Below are 21,752 nucleotides of genomic sequence, written 5' to 3' on the forward strand. Positions count from 1 at the left end.
CAAGAGAAGAGATACGCCGTCTCCTCTCCTTCCACTTTTGAACCTAGGCCGCTCACCTCCGAAACAAAAAAAAAAAACAAAACAAAACAGAAAAAACTCTAATTCTGAACTATCATGTTATACGTGCTATAGTGTTAAACTGCCATGGGTTCCATCTTGCTCTTCCACCATCGCCAGGCTGATGATCCAAAATGATTCATTCCCCAACATTCTAGAACCCCACCTGGAAGGGAAGAGATGCAAACAAGAGCTGCCTCCAGATCACAAACTTTTTTTTTCTAAGTTTATTTATTTATTTTGAGGGAGAGAGAGAGACACAATGAGTGGGGTAGGGGCAGAAAGAGGGAGCTAGAATTCCAAGCAGGCTCTGCGCTGACGGTCTGACGCCCAATCGACTGACCCACCCAGGCACCCCCAGATCGCAAACTCTTAACATTGTGCTCTACTGCCCTCTGGTGGAACGATCTGGTACTTGACGTAATTGTTCAGTAGCTGCTGAGGCAAAGCAGAGGGCGGTGTATGAAAAGGCACCGTCGGTCAGTGTGGAACAGGAACCTTGTCGGGATACCTAGAAGGGTATCGGCAGAACCTAGAAGAAATCCTGATCATGCCCTCTACCACCTGGCTCGGGAGTCTCACCAGCTCTTCAGTAAAAAGCACCGGAAGTCGATGTCAGAACTGAGTACAGAATTTCCATGGTTCCTCACCTAAATTCCTCTATGTCGTGTGCGGTGTAAACATGTTGGCAGAGCACCTACAAGGCACCAGCACAGTTCTGTGTCTCAGGATCAACACACAGATAAGATGCTTGCTCTCAGATTCACCTTCTGATGGGAGGAGGGGGGACAGGGACAGGGACAGGGGAAGGAACAGATTGCAACGAGTGACAAAGGAAATTTTCAGCTTTTGATGTTTGTGTGCCCTGCTCCTGGGCTCCCAAGGAAGTTATGCTTTTACCAAGGTCACAGTGACTTCACCAACGTTGTACATCTGCTTCATTAGCAAATAACCTAAAAGAAACATTTCAAATTAAAGAGTAAATGTTTCCCTAACCTCTATTCCCATGCCTCCGAAGCCTGCAACCCTGCACATACTAAAAACATAAGATAAAGTTTGTAACTTTCTGAAATATCCTTCCTCATGATGATTTGGAACTCCCGAGGTAACAACAACAAAATCCGTAACCGTGTGTCACACGTTCCTTCTCCAGAGATTTCTCTGCTTTGCAAAGATTATATATCCCAGGGAGCTGTCCTCGCGTGGGCTTGAACAAATCTCTTCCTTTTTTTTTTTTTTTTTTTTTTTTTAGAAATTCTAAACGTTTTGGTGGGGGCCGCCTGGGTGGCTCATTTGGTTAAGCGTGCGACTCTTAATTTCAGCTCAGGTCGTGATCTCACGGTTCATGAGTTCGAGGCCCACGTCATGCTCTGTGCACGGACCTCAAAGAGCCTGCTTGGGATTTTCTCTCTCTGCCCCTCCCCCGCGGGCATTCTCTCTGTCTCTCTCAAAATAAATAAATAAACTAAAAAAAAAAAAAAAGAAGAAGAAACTCTAAACATTTTTTTTCATTTTCCATAGACACAAGTAAGAAAGGAAAGAATACAAACGGTGTCAGGTGAAGGTAAACAGGGGCCAGATTGTGTAGGAGTTGAAACATCAAGGGAATCGAGTGGAGGTTATAACGTAGGAGCCACAGGCTTGGACTGAGTTTCCTAAAACACCGCTCTGGCTTCTAGGTGGAAAATGGACTGTGGGGGAACAAGTGGAAAATGGACCGTGGGGGAGGCAGAAAGACCGTCGGAAGATTAATGCAGAGGTCTAGGGGAGGAAGAAGGTGACTTGAATTAAGAAGGACAGGAGACACAGGACTGGGCTTCACTTTGGAGTTGAAGCCAACAAGATTGCTGGTGGATTCCATGAAGAGAAAGAGTTGAGGTAAAGGAGGAGAAATCCAGGGTTTATATATAGTTCTCATTTCAGACCAGAGCCCCCATCACTCTCGATATATCCTCTTGTTTTCCGAACAAAACCCCAACTTAAAAAACTGTCCAGGTGACTAGACCAAATGGATGCCACCCAAACCCAACATCATTCTTAATCCAAGAATGGGCAAAGCCAGGTAAGAAGCTTTCTTCTGGGACTGGCTTATATATTTTTTTGATGTTTATTTATTTTGAGAGAGAGCGAGAGAGAGTGAGTGGTGGGGGGAGAGGGAGAGAGAATCCCAAACAGGCTCCGCGCTGTCAGTGCAGACCCCGACGTGGGGCTAGACTCCATGAACCTTGATATCATGACCTGAGCTGAAATCAAGAGTCAGACGCTTAACCGGCTGAGCCATCCAGGCACTCCTGGGACTGTCTTATTTGTTTTATGTTTGTTTGTTTGTTTGTTTGTTTGTTTTGAGAGACAGAGAGAGCACACAAGTAGGGGAGGGGCAGAGGGAGAGAGAGAGAGAATCTTACGCAGTCTCCCCGTTCAGCACAGAGCCTGACGCAGGGCTCAAACTCATGACCCTGGAATTATGACCTGAGCCAAAATCAAGGGTTGGGTGCTCAACTGACTGAGCCACTCAGGCCCCCCTGGCTTATTTTTTGGTACACATGTCTATATGGTCTATGGTCCCTGGCCTGGAGCAGAATAAGATGAGCCAGCTTCCACAATGTTCCAGCATACTCCACTCATACTCCACTCATACTCCACATACTCCACTCACATACTCCACTCTCTCCAGGTGTTCTCCGGGCACCCTCTCCTCCCAACCCCAGTCAACAGCTAGGTATTCCGTGACAGGAACATTTGCTGAAGGAAATGCCCCTCCAGCCTCTTGACCCTTGTCCCATACCTGAGGGCAAAGAAGAGTCCCTGTGGAGTGATTGCCGCGAGCAGTGGCCCAATTAAAGGCCACCTATGGCTAAAACTGGAGCCACTTTCAACCTGTCAGGCAAGCCCCAGAGTCAAGGTTTTAAAACCATCAAGCTGAATGAGCAATTTCAGATACCTGCTTTAATTAGGTACAATGAAGGTCATTTTTCTAACTAGTCTAAATGTCCTAAATTCTACCCTTTTCAGTTCATTGGGAGTCTGTTACGGGTTGAATTGTGTCTCCCTACAAAAAAAGATATGTTGAAGTCCTATCCCCCGTTACCCCAGAATGTGACTCTGTTTGGGGAGAGGGTCATCGCAGATGAGGTCAGACTGGAATAGGATGGGGCCTAACCCAGTCCAAGCGGGGTCCCCACAAGAAGACGCAGACACACGGGGAGAATATGGTGTGAGGGTGGAAGATTGGAATGACGCATCTAGAAGCCAAGGAATGCCTGGGGCCACTGCAGGCATAGAGAGAGGCATAGAACAGACTCTCCCTAAGAACCTTCAGAAGAAACCAATCCTGCTGGCACCTCCTCCATTTTGGATTTCGAGCCTCCGGACGTGTGAGACAATTCCTGATGTTCCGAGCCACACAGCTTGTGGTACTTTGTTGCAACAGCCCCGGGAAATGGATACAGAGGCAACTGAGTGACAAAGAAGCCACCAACCAATAGGCAGCTGAGTGTTCCTCACAAAATCCACTTTCACCTCAAGGAGCATCTTGGCCTGATAGAAAGGGCACCTCTAGAGTGTGGGACTGAGCAGATCTGGGTTTGAACACAGGCTTACCGGCTGCTGTTCGCTTCAGAAACACTTTTAACTTCTCTAAGCCCTTCCTCATCTAGAAAAACTGAAGGGAGGGGAAGATAATTCAGCCTCACTCAAAATCCTGCTGAGGCATTTGATGTTCGTCTAATTGGTGATTCGGGGACACAAACATTAGTGCTTAAGTGTTTGGGTTTTTTATCATAAATTAGGAAACAATCCCCTATTAACAGTAAAGGTAATGAGATTCATTCCATGCCCCATGTCTCTTAAGTTTTGGAGACTGTAGAAAGCATCTTCTAAGATGCCTCCAATGATTCCCGCCTCCCAGTATTCAAACTCTTGTGTAGTCTGTCCTTAAGTGTGGGTCGCACTCATTGAGTGGCTTCTAACACACGGAAAGCAATAAAAGTGCTAAACTGTCATTTCTGAGATTAGATTAGAAAAAGGCTATGGCTTCCATCTTGAGTCAGTCTCTCTCTCTTGCTCTCTCCCTCCCTCATCACTCACTCTGGAGGAAGCCAGCTGCCATATTGTAAGGTAGCTCTGAGGAGAGTTCCACATGGTGAGGGACTGAGGCCTGACAACAACCACATGGAATCAGATCCCCTGCCCCCAACATAGCCTTCAGATAAGACCCTAGCCCTAGCCCCAGCTTGGCTGAATTTGCCTAACAGACCTTGAGCCCAAGGCACCCAGGGAAGCCAGGTCCAGAATCCTGACCCAAAGAAACTGTGAGCTAATAAATATGGGTTGGTTAAACCACTAAGCTTGGGGGCAATTTGTTACACAGCAGTACATAACCAATAGAGTATGTTCCACAGAAATCTGAGTTTGAGGAAGGATCTGGAATGTGTATGTTGGAGATTGAAGTGTGGACTTTTTTCCTCATGATATAAGATGTACTGAACAACAAGGCCAATTTCAGTAAAACGAGGATGCACTTGGAGTCTGTATGCTTTCCTCCATTAGAGAAAGTTCCCAAATCACGTTCATAATAGCCTTCCAGTGGCTTCATGACAAACCTCCCCCCTGAAATCTAGCACCTACTCACTCACCCACCCATACCCTCTCTTTCCACCTTCACAAAATTGAGCATCAGGCACCTGTGTGGCTCAGTCAGTTAAGCGTCCGACTTCAATCATGGGAGGTCATGATCTCACGTTTGTGGGTTCGAGCCTCACGTCAGGCTCTGTGTTGACAGCTCAGAGCCTAGAGCCTGCTTCGGATTCTGTGTCTCCCTCTCTCTCTACCCTTCCCCCACTTGCGCTCTCTCTCTCTCTCTCTCAAAAATAAATAAACATTAAAATAATAATAATGCAACCAGTCTTTCGTGTCAAAAAAAAAAAAAAAAAAACTGACCGAGATAAATCTAGTTTTCCAAAACCTACTTGTAGTGAACTAAATGGCCCCTAAAAAGACATGTCTCCATCCTAACCTTTGAAACCTGTGAATATTACCTTATATGGTAAGAGTGACTATTCCCTCATAGGAAAAAGATGTGATTAAGTTAAGGGTTTTGAGAGGAAGGACTTGTCTTGCAAGCGGGCCCTAAATTCAATAACAAGTGTCCTTATAAGAGCCAGACAGGGGAATTTCACTACAGCAGAGGAGGGGACAATAAGACCATGGAGAACAAGATGGAAGTGATGTGGCCACAAGTTGGCGAATGCCAGGAGCCACCAGGAAGGAGAAGCAGAGAACTCATTCTGCCCTGGTGCTCCAGAGACAGCTTGGCCCTGCCGAGACCTCGCTTTCAGACCTCTGGACTTCAAAACTGTCAGAGCATAAATTTCAATTGGTGTAAGCCATGCGGTTTGCGGTAACTTGCAACAGCAGCCTCAGGAAAGTAATCCACCACTCTATTCCCACGGACAGATGTTCTCTTTGGTATCTGTATGTTACGAGCTACTGTTTGAATTCTCCCAAACTCCTATGTTTGAAGCCCTAACTCCCACTGTGATGGTATTTGAAAGCAGGTCCTTCGGGAGAGAATTCAGTTTAGATTCAGTCATGAGAGGGGGATCCTCCTGATGAGATTAATGCCCTTATATGAAGAGGAAAATTGGAAGATCTGGCCTCTCTCTATGCACACACTGAAGAAAGTCCACGTAAGCCCAAAGTGAGAAGGCAGCTGTCTCCACGCCAGGAAGCGGGTCCTCACCAGACACTGAATCTGCCAGCACCTTGATATTGGACTTCCCAGCCTCCAAAACTGTGAGACATAAATTTCTCTTGCTTAAATCAGTCCGCCTATGGTATTTTGTTACAGCAGTCCCAGCAGTCTAAGACACTGTGAATATCCTTGTGCCGCAAATCCTTACCCCTGCCCCCCTCACAACTATGGCCTTGTAATGACACATGATCTTCCTGATGAGAAGTGGAGTCTGACCTCCAGACTGGGGAACAGAATGTTTCTACAGGCCACCATAGTAAAACCCAAACTCCATGAGGACAGAAGCTCCCTCACTGTGTACCTTGTCCTATGTATCTCTTCATCTGTTAATTTGTATCCTTTAATATCCCTTGAAATAAACTGGTAATTGAAGAAGAAGAAGAAGAAGAAGAAGAAGAAGAAGAAGAAGAAGAAGAGGAAGGAGGAGGAGGAGGGGGAGGGGGAAGGAGAGGAGGAAGAGGAGAAAGAAAAGAAGGAGGAGGAGGAGGAGGAGGAGGAGGAGAAAAAGAAGAAGAAGAAGAAGAAGGAGAAGGAGGAGGAGGAGGAGGGAGAGGGGGAGGGGGAGGAAGGGGAGGAGGAAGAGAAGAAGAAGAGGAGGAGGGAGAAGAGGAGGAAGGAGGAGGAGGGAGAGGGGGAGGAGAAGGAGGAGGAGGTGGAGGAGGAGAAGAAGAAGAAGAAGAAGAAGAAGAAGGAGGAGGAGGGAGAGGGGGAGGGGGAGGAAGGGGAGAAGGAAGAGAAGAAGAAGAGGAGGAGGGAGAAGAGGAGGAAGGAGGAGGAGGGAGAGGGGGAGGGGGAGGAAGGGGAGGAGGAAGAGAAGAAGGAGAAGGAGAAGGAGGAGGAGGAGGAGGGGGAGGAGGGGGAGGAGGGGGAGGGGAGAAGGAGAAGAAGAATCTGCACAACCTGAACCACAGAATTCAGGAGGTTCATGGCATGGAGAGCCGAACTTGGGGAGCAAGAAGCCGCAAAAGGTAGGGAACCCCTTTTGCAGGTGGAGAGAGGATGGAGACTGGGGAGGCAGGGGAGCATACGGGAAAAGCACCACTCCCCAAAAGCAGCTGGAGAGAAAGTGGAAAATTGGAAACAGCCGCAGGGACTAAACTAAAAAGGGAGAAAGGAGAAAGGAGAGGGTTTAACTTCCATTAAGACTGTAAACAAGGGGAGTGCAAAGGCTGCAACTCCGCAGCTCCATACCTGGCGGTGCTCTGGTGGGCAGGACAAATCCCCAGGAGCAGAGTGGGGTCCGGGAGGTTCTCGGGCCACACGGGGAGAAGCGGTTCCACTGCTGGAAGGACATTTGGTAGAGACTGTTGAAGCCACCTGGTCCCAGCAGACCCCGGAAGGTGGCCACATTTGCTGGTGCTGGAACAAGGTCGTTGAGGGTGAAGCCTGGTGCCAGTAATTTTCCATAATCCCTGAAACGCTGCTGCTACACTGTCTTGCGTCTTTTTTGGGGGCGGGCTGGCACCTGGCCGCAGTCTCAGGGCACCGGCAACAGCAAGGTCCAGCGGGCATTTCTGGGTGCAGCCGACATTCGGCCATTGCTCGGTGAGACCCTCCCGCAGAGGGGCGGAACGGGTCAAAGCCACAGTCCTTCGGAAGTAAGGGGCCGGGGAAAACAGCCGCATCTGAGACAAAACTCAGGAGAGAGGTCTGCCTGGGGCCTGGTCACGGAGAGGGAAAAAGCGGGGAGTGGACGAGAGCTGAAGACAGAGGACGGGTGCGCCATTGCTGATCGGGGAAAACAGACTGGGTAGCTGGGTGGCGCCATTTTCACCGCTCCCACGCATGCGCATACGCACCTATGAGCACTGCAACAATCCACCCCAGTAGTCTAGCAGCGCCATCTAGTGGAGAGCAGAGCTGTTACACTGAGCCCTGCCCAACCGGGCCAACTTCGCTCTTCAAGAACACAAACCTCACCGCCGGCTTAATTTATGGACTATAAAGACCTATGTAGATTGACCTCTAGGGGAAAACGAAGCAATTTCAGTCCTACTTCAATTTGATAGCAGATTCATCTATTCAATTTTTTTCTTTCTTTTTTTTTCTGTTCCCCTTTTCTCTTTTACAATTGCTTTTCTTTTTCTTGAATAAAGAAAGAGAAAAAAGCCATTTTTATTTTCAATTTTATTAAAAATATCTGTCTTTAATTTTTATTACTATATTTTTACTTTTGTGTAAATTTTTTCACATTCTATTTTACTTCCATCATTTTATTTTATTCTACTTCAGTGTACTCACCTTTTCAAATTTTCAATTTCCTTTTTTTCTTTCTTTTTCTTTTTTTCTCTTTTTCATTTCTTTTCTTTTTCTTGAATGCAGAAAGAGAAAATCTTCATTTTTACTTTCAATTTCTTTTTAAAATACTTTTATTTAATTTTTATTACTATATTTTTTGCTTTTATGTAATTTTTTTCAAATTCTATCTTACTCCCATCAGTTTATGTTAGTCTACTACAGTGTATTCACTTTTTCAGATTTTCAAACGATTTCTTTCTTTTTTCTTTTTTCTTTCTTCTCTTTTCGTTTCTTTTCTTTTTCTTAAATACAGAAAATGAAAAAAATCATATTTATTCTTAATTTTTATGAAAAATGTTTTTCTTTAATTTTTTCTACTATATTCTTTACTTTTGTGTATATTTTTTCAAATTCTATTTTACCCCCATCATCTCATCTTAGTCTACTCCAGTGTATTCATTTTTCAAATTCTCAAACGATTTTCTTTTTTTTTCTTTTTTTCTCCCCTCCCCCCCTTTTTTTCTCTAATCTGTCAAACCACTTTCAACACCCAGACCAAAACACACCTAGCATCTAGCGTCATCTATTCGATTTCTGTGTGTGTTTTTTTAACTTTTAATTTTAATATTTTTTCCATTTTAATTTTTTTAATTTAAATTTGTCTACCTCATTAATTCCTTTTCTCCCTTCAAAATGACAAAACGAAGGAATTCACCCCAAAAGAGCGAGCATGAAGAAACGACAGCCAGGGATTTAACCAACACAGATACAAGCAAGATGCCTGAACCAGAATTTAGAATCACAATAATAAGAATACTAGCTGGAGTCAAAAATAGATTCGAACCCCTTTCTGCAGAGATAAAAGAAGTAAAAAACAGCCAGAATGAAACTAAAAATGCTATAACTGATCTGCAATCACCATGGATGCAGCGGCAGCAAGGATAGATGAGACAGAACAGATAATCAGCGATATAGAAGACAAACTTACAGAGAATAACGAAGCAGATAAAAAGAGGGAGATTAAGGTAAAAGAGCACGATTTAAGAATTAGAGAAATCAGTGACTCATTAAAAAGGAACCACATCAGAATCACAGGGTTCCCAGAAGAGGAAGAGAGAGAAATAGGGGTAGAAGGGTTATGTGAGCAAATCATAGCAGAAAACTTACCTAACCTGGGGAAAGACACAGACATCAAAATCCAGGAAGCACAGAACCCCCATTAGACTCAACAAAAACCGACCATCAACAACGCATGTCATAGTCAAATTCACAAAATACTCAGGCAAGGAAAGAATCATGAAAGCAGCAAGGGCAAAAAAAGTCCCTAACCTACAAGGGAAGACAGATCAGGTTTGCAGCAGACCTTTTCACAGAAACTTGGCAGGCCAGAAAGCAGTGGTGGGATATATTCACTGTGCTGAATCGGAAAACTATGCAGCCAAGAATTCTTTATCCAGCAAGGCTGTCATTCAAAATAGAAGGAGAGATAAAAAGTTTCCCAGACAAACAAAAATTAAAGGAGTTTGTGGCCACTAAACCAGCCCTGCAAGAAATGTTAAGGGGGACTTTCTGAGGGGAGAAAAGATGTATATATATATATACCCAAAGCCACAAAAGATTAGAAAGGACCAGAGAACATGACCAGAAACTCCAACTCTACAAGCGTCATAATGGCAATAAATTCATATCTTTCAGTACTCACTCTAAATGTCAATGGACTAAATACTCCAATCAAAAGACATAGGGTAACAGAGTGGATAAGAAAACAAGATCCATCTATATGCTGTTGACAAGAGACCCACTTTAGACCTAAAGACACCTTCAGATTGAAAATAAGGGGATGGAGAACCATCTATCACGCTAATGGTCAACAAAAGAAAGCTGGGGTAGCCATACTTATATCAGACAATTTAGACTTTAAAATAAAGACTGTATCAAGAGATGCAGAAGGGCATTATATCATACTCAAGGGGTCTATCCACCAAGAAGACCTAACAATTGTAGACATTTATGCACCAAATGTGAGAGAACCCAAATATATAAATCAATTAATCACAAACATAAAGAAACTCATCGATAATAATACTATAATAGTAGGAGACTTCAACACCCCACTCACAGCAATGGACAGATCATCTAATCAAAAAGCAACAAGGAAACAATGGCTTTGAATGACACACTGGACCAGATGGACTTAACAGATATATTCAGAACATTTCATCCTAAAGCAGCAGAATATACATTCTTCTCCAGTGCACATGGAACATTCTCCAGAATAGACCATATACTGGGACACAAATCAGCCCTAAGTAAGTACAAAAAGATCGAGATCACACTGTGCATCTTTTCAGACCACAACACTATGAAACTCGAAACCAACCACAAGAAAAAATTTGGAAAGGTAACGAATACTTGGAGACTGAAGAACATCCTACTAAAGGATGAACGGGCTAACCAAGAAGTTAAAGAGGAAATTAAAAAGTATATGGAAGTCAATGAAAGTGATAACACCACAACCCAAAACCTCTGGGATGCAGCAAAGGCAGTCATAAGAGGGAAATATATAGCAATCCAGGCCTTCCTAAAGAAGAAAGAAAGATCTCAAATACACAACCTAACCTTACACCTTAAGGAGCTGAAAAAAGAACAGCAAATAAAACCCCAAACCAGCAGACAGGAAATAATAAAGATTAGAGCATAAATTAATGCTATCAAAACCAAAAAAAAAAAAAACAAAACAGTAGAACAGATCAATGAAACCAGAAGCTGATTCTTTGAAAGAATTAACAAAATTGATAAACCTCTAGCCAGTTTGATCAAGAAGAAAAAGGAAAGGACCAAATATATAAAATCAAGAATGAAAGAGGAGAGATCACAACCAACACAACAGAAATAAAAACAATAATGAGACTATTATGAGCAATTATATGCCAATAAAATGTGTAATCTGGAAGAAATGGACAAATTCCTAGAAACATATACACTACCAAAACTGAAACAGGAAGAAATAGAAAATTTGAACAGACCCATAACCAATAAGGAAATCGAATTAGTAATAAAAAATATGCCAAAAAAACAAGAGTCCAGGGCCAGACGGCTTTCCAGGGGAATTCTATCAAACATTTAAGGAAGAGTTAGCACCTATTCTCTTGAAGGTGTTCCAAAAAATAGAAATGGAAGGAAAACTTCCAAACCCTTTCTATGAAGCCACCATTACCTTGATTCCAAAACCAGACAGAGACCCCACTAAAAAGGAGAACTATAGACCAATTTCCCTGATGAACATGGATGCAAAAATCCTCAACAAGATATTAGCCAGCCGGATCCAACAATACATTAAAAAAATTACTCACCACAACAAGTGGGATTTATACCTGGGACGCAGGGCTGGTTCAATATCCGCAAAACAATTAACGTGATTCATCATATCAATAAAAGAAAGGACAAGAACCATACGATCCTCTCAATAGATGCAAAGAAGGCATTTGACAAAATACAGCATCCTTTCTTGATAAGAACCCGCAAGAAAGTAGGGATAGAAGGAGCATACCTCGAGATCATAAAAGCCATATATGAACAACCCAACGCTAATATCAACCTCAATGGGGAAAAACTGAGAGCGTTCCCCCTAAGGTCAGGAACAAGACAGGGATGTCCACTCTTGCCACTGTAACATAGTATTGGAAATCTTAGCCTCTGCAATCAGACAACACAAAGAAATAAAAGCATCCCAATTTTCCAGGAGGAAGTCAAACTTTCACTCTTCGCAGATGACATGATACTCTATATGGAAAACCCAAAAGATTCCACCAAAAAATTGCTAGAACTGATTCATGAATTCAGCAAAGTTGCAGGATATAAAATCAATGCACAGAAATAAGTCGCATTCCTATACACCAACAATGAGGTGACAGAAGGAGAAGTCAAGGAATCAATCCCATTTACAGTTGTACAAAAAACCATAAAATACCTAGGAATAAATCTAACCAAAGAGGTGAAAAATCTATACACTGAAAACTATAGAAAGCTTATGAAAGAAATTGAAGAAGACACAAAGAAATGGCAAAAGATTCCATGCTCCTGGATAGGAAGAACAAATATTGTTAAAATGTCGATACTACCGAAAGCAATCTACATATTCAATGCAATCCCTATCAAAGTAACACTGGCATTCTTCACAGAGCTAGAACAAATAATCCTCAAATTTGTACGGAACTAGAAAAGACCCCAAATAGACAAAGCAATCTTGAAAAAGGAAACCAAAGCAGGAGGCATCACAATCCCAGACTTCAAGCTATACTACACAGCTGTAATCATCAAGACAGTATGGTACTGGCACAAGAACAGACACTCAGATCAATGGAACAGAATAGAGAACCCAGAAATGGACCCACAAACGTATGGCCAACTGATCTTCGGCAAAGCAGGAAGGCATATCCAATGGAATGAAGACAGTCTCTTCAGCAAGTGGTGCTGGGAAAACTGGACAGCAACATGCAGAACAATGAACCTGGACCCCTTTCTTACACCAGACACAAAAATAAACTCAAAATGGATGAAAGACCTCAACGTAAGACAGGAAGCCATCCAAATCCTCGAGGAGAAAGCAGGCAAAAACCTCTTCGATCTTGGCCGCAGCAACTTCTTACTCAACACGTCTCCGGAGGCAAGGGAAACAAAAGCAAAAATGAACTACTGGGACCTCATCCAAATAAAAATCTTCTGCACAGCAAAGCAAACAATCAGCAAAACTAAAAGGCAACTGACAGAATAGGAGAAAATATTTGCAAATGGCTTATCATTTAAAGGGTTAGTATCCAAAATCTATGAAGAACTTCTCAAACTCAACAGCCAAAAAACAAATAATCCAGTGAAGAAATGGGCCAAAGACATGAACAGATGCCTCTCCAAAGAAGACATCAGATGGCTAACAGACACATGAAAAGATGCTCCACATCACTCATCATCGGGGAAATACAAATCAAAACCACCATGAGATACCACCTTACACCTGTCAGAATGGCTAACATCAACAACTCAGGCAACAACAGATGTTGGCGAGGATGCGGTGAAGGAGGATCTCTTTTGCATTGTTGGTGGCAATGCAGGCTGGTGCAGCCACTCTGGAAAACAGTATGGAGGTGCCTCAAAAAACTAAAAATAGAACTGCCCTACAACCCAGCAATGGAACTACTAGGCATTTATCCAAGGGAAACACGTATGCTGTTTTGGAGGGACACATGCACCCCCATGTTTATAGCAGCACTATCGACAATAGCCAAAGTATGGAAAGAGCCCAAATGTCCATTGATGGATGAGTGGATAAAGAAGATGTGGTATATATATATATACAATGGAGTATTACTCAGCAATCAAAAAGAATGAAATCTTGCCATTTGCAACTATGTGGATGGAACTGGAGGGTATTATGCTAAGTGAAATTGGTCATTCGGAGAAAGACAAAAATCATATGACTTCATTCATATGAGGACTTTAAGAGACAAAACAGATGAACATAAGGGAAGGGAAACAAAGTAACATAAGAACAGGGAGGGGGACAAAACAGAAGAGACTCATAAATATCGAGAATAAACAGAGGGTTGCTGGAGGGGTTGTGGGAGGGGCGATGGGCTACATGGGTCAGGGGCATTAAGGAATCTACTCCTGAAATCATTGTTGCACTATATGCTAACTAATTTGGATGTAAATTTTAAAAAATAAAAAATAAAATTTAAAAAAAAGGAGGAGGAGGAGGGAGAGAGGGAGGGGAGAGGAAGGGGAGGAGGAAGAGAAGAAGAAGAGGAAGAGGAGGAGGTGGAGGAGGAAGAGAGAGAGGAAGGAGAAGAAGAAGGAGAAAAGAAAAGAAGAAGGAGGAGGAGGAGAAGGACAAGGGGAGGAGGAAGAGGAAGAGGAAGGAGAAGAAGAAGAAGGAGGAGGAGGAGGAGGAGGAGGAGGAGGAGGAGAAAGAGAAGGAGAAGGGAGGGGGGAGAAGGAAGAAAGGGGAGTCTGTGGCTCCACCCCCTTGTCTGTATGACTTGCTTTGGTCAAAGAGATATTGCCAATCATGATGCGAGTAGAAGTTGGAAAGTACTTGCTCATAGGGCTTTCCTCTTTTGCTGCTCTTTGGCAGCCCAGGCCGGCTTGCTTCCTGTGAGTTGGAGAGGCTCCTGGAGGTGAAATGAGCCAGACCAGCGGAGGGGCCTCCCACCAGAGCACAGGCCAGAGCCTATGCTCCGAGAGGACTCCCTCTGTCTTGCCCTTCCTCTCTGGCCAAGTCCCTCCGTCTCTGGGTCTTGGTCCCCTCATCCATGCACTTAGGACAATGGGTTGGAGAAGTGGTTCTCAAACACGGATTTATGACAAAGTTTGCATCTGAGAGCAAAGGAGAAAAAAATAAGACAGTAAATATTCCCACTTAATCTAAAAGTCTTTCATTTAAAGGATTCTTCTATAATTTCAGACCATATCCTCCCTATGCTGGTACTGTGAAATTGTCGTTTTAAATAACGCGAAGAGGGGGGCCTGGGTGGCGCAGTCGGTTAAGCGTCCGACTTCAGCCAGGTCACGATCTCGCGGTCCGGGAGTTCGAGCCCCGCGTTGGGCTCTGGGTTGATGGCTCAGAGCCTGGAGCCTGTTTCCAATTCTGTGTCTCCCTCTCTCTCTCTGCCCCTCCCCCGTTCATGCTCTGTCTCTCTCTGTCCCAAAAATAAATAAAACGTTGAAAAAAAATTTTTTAATAAAAAAAATAAATAATAAATAATGGGAAGACATGAGAGTGGGAGGAGAGGATATAGGTGAGACAAAATTTGCCAAATGTTGATAAATGTTGAAGCTGCGTCATCTTAGTAGATGTTTGAATAATTCCGCAAGAAAACGTTTTCCTAAGTGATGATACAAGTCAGAGCTGGTGTTTGGAGTGCAGAGGGCTTGGATGGAGTAGCGGGGGCTCAGTGAGTGCCCACTGGCTCCCCCACCCCCGCTTCACCCTTCTCCCGCAATGCTCACGGCCACTCCTGCCGTCTCCACTGGGCGCCAGAAGGGAAACTTTGCACCCTGACCTCCAAGTGAGCCAAGGTCACATCAGGAATCTCTATTTCACAGGAGGTCAGATGAGATGGTGGCTGTGAATAGGTGGTGGGAGGGGATAGTGGTCTACACCCACCCACCTTCCCACCTGTTGAGCAAAGCAGGCGGATTGACTAACTCTTGGCCCTGGTCACATGTCCCTCCAGGAGTCCTATGAATACAGAGATAGCCCCTTGCTCTGCTGCTACCACACCCTCCTCCCATACCCATGGCTGACTGGCAGAAACTGTCAACGCCCTGACCACATCCCATTGGCCTTTGCCATTTTAGTAATTGATGGCCTGACTTCCTCTTGCCTGTATCTCCTTATCAACCGGTTTTCTCTGGCCACCGGAGCCCGCTGTCCCCCAAGCATGGCAGGCTACGAGTGCAAGGGAATTAACTCCTTGCACAACATCCCTTGACCCATGGCCGATAGCATTCGGGTAAAAACACCCCAGCTCCCTCAGCCTGGGTGCAGGGATAACTCAGAGACCCGTGCTCCATGCTGCCCCCTGCAGTTCCTCAGTGGGATTCAGCTCCAGCTGCCCACAGGGGCGGCCCCCTCCCTTCCCTGTCGCACACGCCCACTGCCCTACTGTGTGTCCTGGGACCACGTCCTAAATAAACCACTTGCTGAAAGCTTTGTCTCGGGATCCATATGTTTATGAGAGAACTCAAACTAAGAAGCAGACATTGGAAACTGTGGTGGACAGAATAGTGTTCCTCCTCCCCACCCCCCACCCCCCACTCCCAGTAGTATCTACACCCTAATCCCCGAAATCTGTGAATATGTTACCTTACAGGGCAAAAGGGATTTGGCCAGTCTCGAGATTGCAAGATAATTGCAAGATTGAAATAATCCTGGATTATCTGGGTGGGCCCAATGTAATCACAAGGGTCCTTTCAAGAGGGAGGTGGGGGAGTCAGAGAAGATAATATGATGGGAGAAGTCAGAGCAATGTGATTGCTGGAAGGGACCACAAGCCAAGGAATGTGGGCGGCCTCTAGAAGCTGGAAAACGCAAGGGAACACATTCTCCTCTAGAGCTTCTAGAAGGAATGCAGCCCTGTCAATACCTTGATTTAAGCCCAGTGAGACCCTTTTGGACTTCTAACCTCCAGAACCATAACAGACTAAATTTGCGTGGCTTTAAGTCACTAAGTTTGTGGAAATTCATTAAACAGTGAAAGCAAACTCATTCAGTAATCAATCAACCACTCTTTCCCACTGAACCCGAGCAGTCGCAGCAAGCTTCCCAACATAGGCTCATCAGCAGGAATTAGTACACAAGGAATTACCCATGAGCCACCCATGTGCCAGGAACACCTGCCCTCCAGATCCAGACCCCGAGGACACATCAGAACCACCCTCTCCCCATGGGTGGGTCCAGCCCTCGCTCGCCTGTGTTCTCAGCAACCTTGACAATCAGGGACACCACTTCACTAACTCTCTGTGTGAAAGATGCTTCCTGGAGCACAAGCCCCACGAATGATGCCCGGTGGCACCTCTCAAGTGCCTGACCCTGTGACACAGCCGTTTGGGTGTGAGACGCTTTGCTGCGGCTGCTTTGAGGCCGCCATTTCGTTTCAGGGACATTCTGACAAAGCCTAAGAGACACAGCACTGAACAGTCCATGCTTTATTATCAAGTAATGTGGGGAAAAGGCACCTTGATGCTAAACCCAAGACCCTCCCTACCCCATCCCTCCACCCAAGTGGGGACCAGGGATGCCTGCCGCATAACTCGTGGGTGTGTTCAGGAGGTGTTAGATGATAGCTACTATGTTTCCCAATCGGTCGATCAAGCCCCTATCTGCCTCCTTTCCCCCCAGAGGCTGAAGCTGTCTGCAGGGCGGGGGTCAGTCTGGCCTCCCCGAGCGGACAGGTAGAGAAGCAGCAGTCCCGCCGCTGGAGCCTCTCGCGGCCACACGGCGTCGCTGTCGAGCCATCCTGGGCCCATAGGGAGGCGCGCAGGGCTGCGGGGCGGCTAGGCTCCTCGCGGAGGCGTGGGCGCCCCCCCAACGCCCAGCAGCAGCGATCCCCGCCCCCTCCCGGGGCTGCTGTCCTGGGCCCCAGCCCGGCGGGAGTCAGCCGCCTGGCGGGCCCCGAACCACGCCGAGGTCCGCAGCCGCCGCTGTGATCCTTCAGAAGGCGCCCCCCTTCCCCGGGCGTGGAGCCCCTCGCCGCCTTCTGCGAGAGGCTGCCTCCAGAAAGGCTGGCCAAAGAGGCCCCGGTGGTCCAGGCGGACCTTCCTCCTCTCGCTCTGGAAAAGATGCACGTTCGCGCGCGCGCACACACACACACACACACACACACACACACAATCGCTGGAGGGCGCCCAGACACTGGCTGGGAAAATACAAATTGAAGACCAAATCTGCCGACCCAGAAAACCTCTGAGCAAAAGTAAAAGGGAAAACACACCGTTTCATTATTAAATAAGCGTTCAACTAGAATGTGCTGCACATCACAGGCAGCCCGCAAAGAGACGGCAAAGGAAGACTTCTCTCCTTTAAATGGCCAGGCAGACAGCCCATTAGGTACACGTTCTCGAGATAAGCCACGACCAGTCCTCCAGCAAGAGGACTCGACAGCGCTGTGTGTCACCACAGTTCATGCTAAATTTGCCTAGCAATTATGGTGGCCACCTGTGTTTGCTAATTGCCTTTCTGCAAAAGAAAAATACTTTCCTCTTATCTTTATGACAGGAAGCAGGTTTGCAACTTGGAACCAAGCACCAGCTGGTCAGGCTGCTCCTCTCCCACAGAAAGGGGAAGACAGGGCGCTGTTTCCTCCAGGATTCCATTTCAAAGAGATGGCTTCCAGGTCCTTAGGGAAACATTCCTGGGAGGTAAAGCCGACAAGAGGCTTATTTAGCTTTTGAAAAGATTTAGGTACATTTCAAAGAGGCAGAACTTACCAGGTTTCTCAACCGAATGCTCTAAGAACAGGGAGGGAGACAGTCTCTTCCTTTTGTTTCAATAGGGAGAATTAAACTTCTTTTGTTTTCGGGGGCGGGGGGGGGGGGGGCGCCTGGTTGATTTCAGCCCAGGTCATGACCTCAGGGTTCCGGTGAGTTCCAGCCCTGCATCAGGCTCTGCGCTGACATCAGGGAGCCTGCTTGGGATTCTCTCTCTCTTTCTCTCGCTCAAAATAAATAAACTTAAAAACTCTTTTTAAATTTGTATTTGCCCTTACACACCCGTGGTAAACACTCATTACCCCTGGAAACCACCACCTCTGCCTGCCCCACCACAGGAGCAGATACCACAGGCACAGACACCCACACATGTGCAAGCACACACACATGCACACATGGGCACGTGCATACACCAAGGCCGTGCACACGCATGCTCACACACACACATGCACAAATATGCGTGCACGCCTACTCTCACTCACTCTTTGCTTACCCTTTGTTCTCTGGACCCTTTTCTTTTCCAAGTGGAGCCAACAAAACCCAGCAAAAGTGAAGCCGGGGTCTAGGTGACCCCCAGGCAAACTGCAGGAGCGGAAGCAAAACTAAATCATGGCGACTGTAAGCCACTGAGTTTTAGGAGACAACTGACCAATACAATAAACCTTAATTTCTTTTTTAGCGCCTGATTTGTAGTTCAGGATCCAGCAGCATGGAAAGCTACCCCCTCTCGCTGCGCATGCGCACGCGCGCGCACCCAGCTTAGTGCCTCTACATGTGTCCGCGCACATACATGCAGAGCACAGCCGGGAGAAATTGCTTGACCTTGCAGTCCCTACTCTGTCTAGAGCCGATGCAGCTAATGACATGCCAGACATCACCCCACGGTTGGCTTCGCAGCCCCGCCTTCTGCCCTCACCCCACCTAAACCCTCTCTCGTGCTCACGGGGTTGACCACGGACCCAGGGGCCGCAAGCCCTCAGCCAGGAGAAGAAAGTGAGGGGTAGGAGAGGTGTCCAGAACCATAATGTGACCAAGGGCCTCCTGTCCTCTATAAGTCCAATGCCAAACATTTGGGCGCTGGGCCCGGGGTGGGCGCTAGTAAAGGTCAGACGCAACCTAAAAAAAAAAAAAAAAAAAAAAAAAAAAGACTGGGCCTGGCTGGTTTTGCAGGGGTGCAAATGAGGCTGAGCCTGGCGCAAGGCCGGGGATCTGAGCCCGCCTGGCTTCTTTGCTGCGAACCCTCAATCTGTGTGTCCTGCCTGCCTCCTGACCTACCACAGCCCAGCCTCTGTCCGGCTCCACCTTCAACCAATAATAATTATTATTATTGCAAATCGTAGTAATAAAGTTCCCTGGTGTGTGTCCCAGTCTTCTGCAGAAACTTCATGAACTAGAGGAAACAGCACCTCTAATCAGGACTTTCCTGCCCTCGGGGCTCTCTGCCGAGGCCCCAGGGCCACTGAGAGATAACAAAAGCAAGCCCTCACCCCACCCCAGTTCAAGAGAGACTGTTCCGAGTTAGAATTTCTTTCCAGGGAGGTGTCAGCCCAGGAGGAGGAAGGAGGTGGTGTTGACACAAACACATCCTCAAAACCACCACCCCTCCAGCCATGCAAGGGGGACTTGGGAGCATCACCATGGAGGACGTAGGGTGCCGGAGAGGACCCTGGCACATCATCCCCACACCCTCGCCCTAGGCGCGGACTGAGCCACAGACCCTCAGGGCCGGGAGGCTGTGTCCAGAGCGCTGCGGAGGGTTTGAGTGTCCCCCTGGATCAGACATTCCCCACGTCAGGAACATTGCAGGCTGAGCCCTGAGGGGCACGCCTACCAGTCTCCTTCGTGTGACGACAGCATCATCAAGGAGCGCTACCCTTTTGCTGTCACCCTTACTCCCCTCTGGACCCTGACAGAGCCTGAAAACAACTGCCCACCCAGGCGGGGGGTGGGGGGTGAATCAGAGAGATTTCCGTGACCACACACCCTTCTTCTCCCTTCCCTACTGCTGCAAACCCCGCCAGCTTGCATTGGAGAAGCTAATATTGGATGGAGGAGAAATATTTTTATTGAGATACGACTAGACTTATTTTTTAACTTGCCAAAAATAGTTTCTTTTTTGCCCAACTTTTTTAATAAGAATTTTCAAACACACAGAAAAGTTGAAAGAATAGTGCAATAAACACCCGTATGCTCACCCAAAAATTGTTGACGGGGTGTGTTTGTGTGTGTGTGTGTGTGTGTGCGTGTGTGTGCATGGTTTGGCTGAACCGTTCGAAAGCAAGCTTCAGACATCACAGCATTTCACTCCTAAATCCTTCAATGTATATCTCCTAAAAGAATCTGATTTTTGATGCCAGAATTTGAAAATGATCTAATACCTGAAGGAAATGGATAAAGCTACACTTAGCTGAAACATTTTCTTTTTTTTTTAAGATTTTATTTTTAATAAATGTAATCTCTACACCCAGTATGGGGCTCGAACTCACAACCCCGAGATCAAGAGTCGCATGCTCTACTGAGCCAGCCAGGTGCCCCTGAAATATTTCCAAGGAGCAGGGGAAGAGAGAAGCAACAGAGAAAGTGCTAGAGCAGTGGGGTGAAAAAAACCGAATGATTTCCTGCACCCTACAAAGTCCAGCCAGTTGAACAGTTCTGTAAAGAAGATAAGACAGTTTCAGGTAATGACTGGTGCTATGAAGAAAGAAAACAAAGCAGGATACAGGTGATAAGAGTAGGAGGCGAGGCAGCCTTGGAGTGGGTGGTTCAGAGTGATGTCACATATGAGCTGAGACCCCAAGGACAAGAAGTCAACAAAACAAGACAATCGGGGGATCTATCTGTGTTCAAGACAGAGTAATCAGCAAGGGCCAGCGGCCTGGAGGCAGAAAGGAGCCTGGAGTGACAGCTCGGAGAGAAGGGGGGGACAGGAAGTAGTGAGAGAAAAGCAGTGGTCGGGATCCAAGTCTCATCGGCCAAAGGGAGGAGTTTCAGGAGAATTTTAAGCAGGCAGGCGACTTGATCTGGCTTGTAGTTTTGGATCCTCTGCAGGTTAGTTGAAAAAGACTTGGGCGGGAGGGCCAAGAGGGAAACCCGGAAACCATCAAGGAGGCTGTTTCCAATTCTACAGACAAGGGAGGATCGTGGCTTGGATAAGGTGGTGGCAGGGAGGTAGGCCATAAGCCCCCTCCCCCCCATTTTAAAGTTGAGGAAACTGAGGCTCAGAGAAGTGAAGTGACTTAACCAAGGTCATGCAGCATCTAAGGGCAGGTCCAGGATTTTTTCTGGGATTTTTTTTTTAATTGTGGTAAAAAATATATATAACATAAATTTACCATTGCAGCCACTGTCGAGTGTACAATCCAGTGGCATTAAGTACATTCACCATGTTGTGTGACCATCACCACCCGTCCATTCCCAGAACTTTCTCATCATCTCACACAGAAGCTCCGTGCCATTAACTCCCCGTGATGAAACACTGGGTTCTATTCCTGAAACCAGTTCTACACTGTATGTTAACTAACTTGAATTTAAATAAAGAAATAAAACAGTAGCTCCCTCCCTCCCCCCGCCCCCAGTCCCTGGTTACCTCTACTCTGCTCTTTATATGTCTGAATTTGCCGATTACCACCTGTAAGTGGAATCCTACAGAATTTGTTGTTTTGTGTCTGGCTGATTTCACTAAGCCTGTTTTCAAGGCTCACTCGTGTTGCAGCATGTA

General features: G+C 46.2%; 1 long non-coding RNA gene across 1 annotated transcript in view; it reads right to left on the minus strand.

Moving 5' to 3' along the window:
- Positions 1 to 7,863, minus strand: part of LOC128311746 (uncharacterized) — a 59,977-nt gene extending 52,114 nt beyond the window's left edge. The window contains exon 1 of the long non-coding RNA XR_008290279.1: positions 7,001 to 7,863. This is a non-coding gene — a long non-coding RNA (uncharacterized LOC128311746). The remainder of the gene's footprint in view (positions 1 to 7,000) is intronic.
- Between the last annotated feature and the right edge of the window lie 13,889 nt (positions 7,864 to 21,752).

This window comes from Acinonyx jubatus, chromosome D1 (assembly GCF_027475565.1).
Source record: "Acinonyx jubatus isolate Ajub_Pintada_27869175 chromosome D1, VMU_Ajub_asm_v1.0, whole genome shotgun sequence".
NCBI classification, from domain to species: domain Eukaryota; kingdom Metazoa; phylum Chordata; class Mammalia; order Carnivora; family Felidae; genus Acinonyx; species Acinonyx jubatus.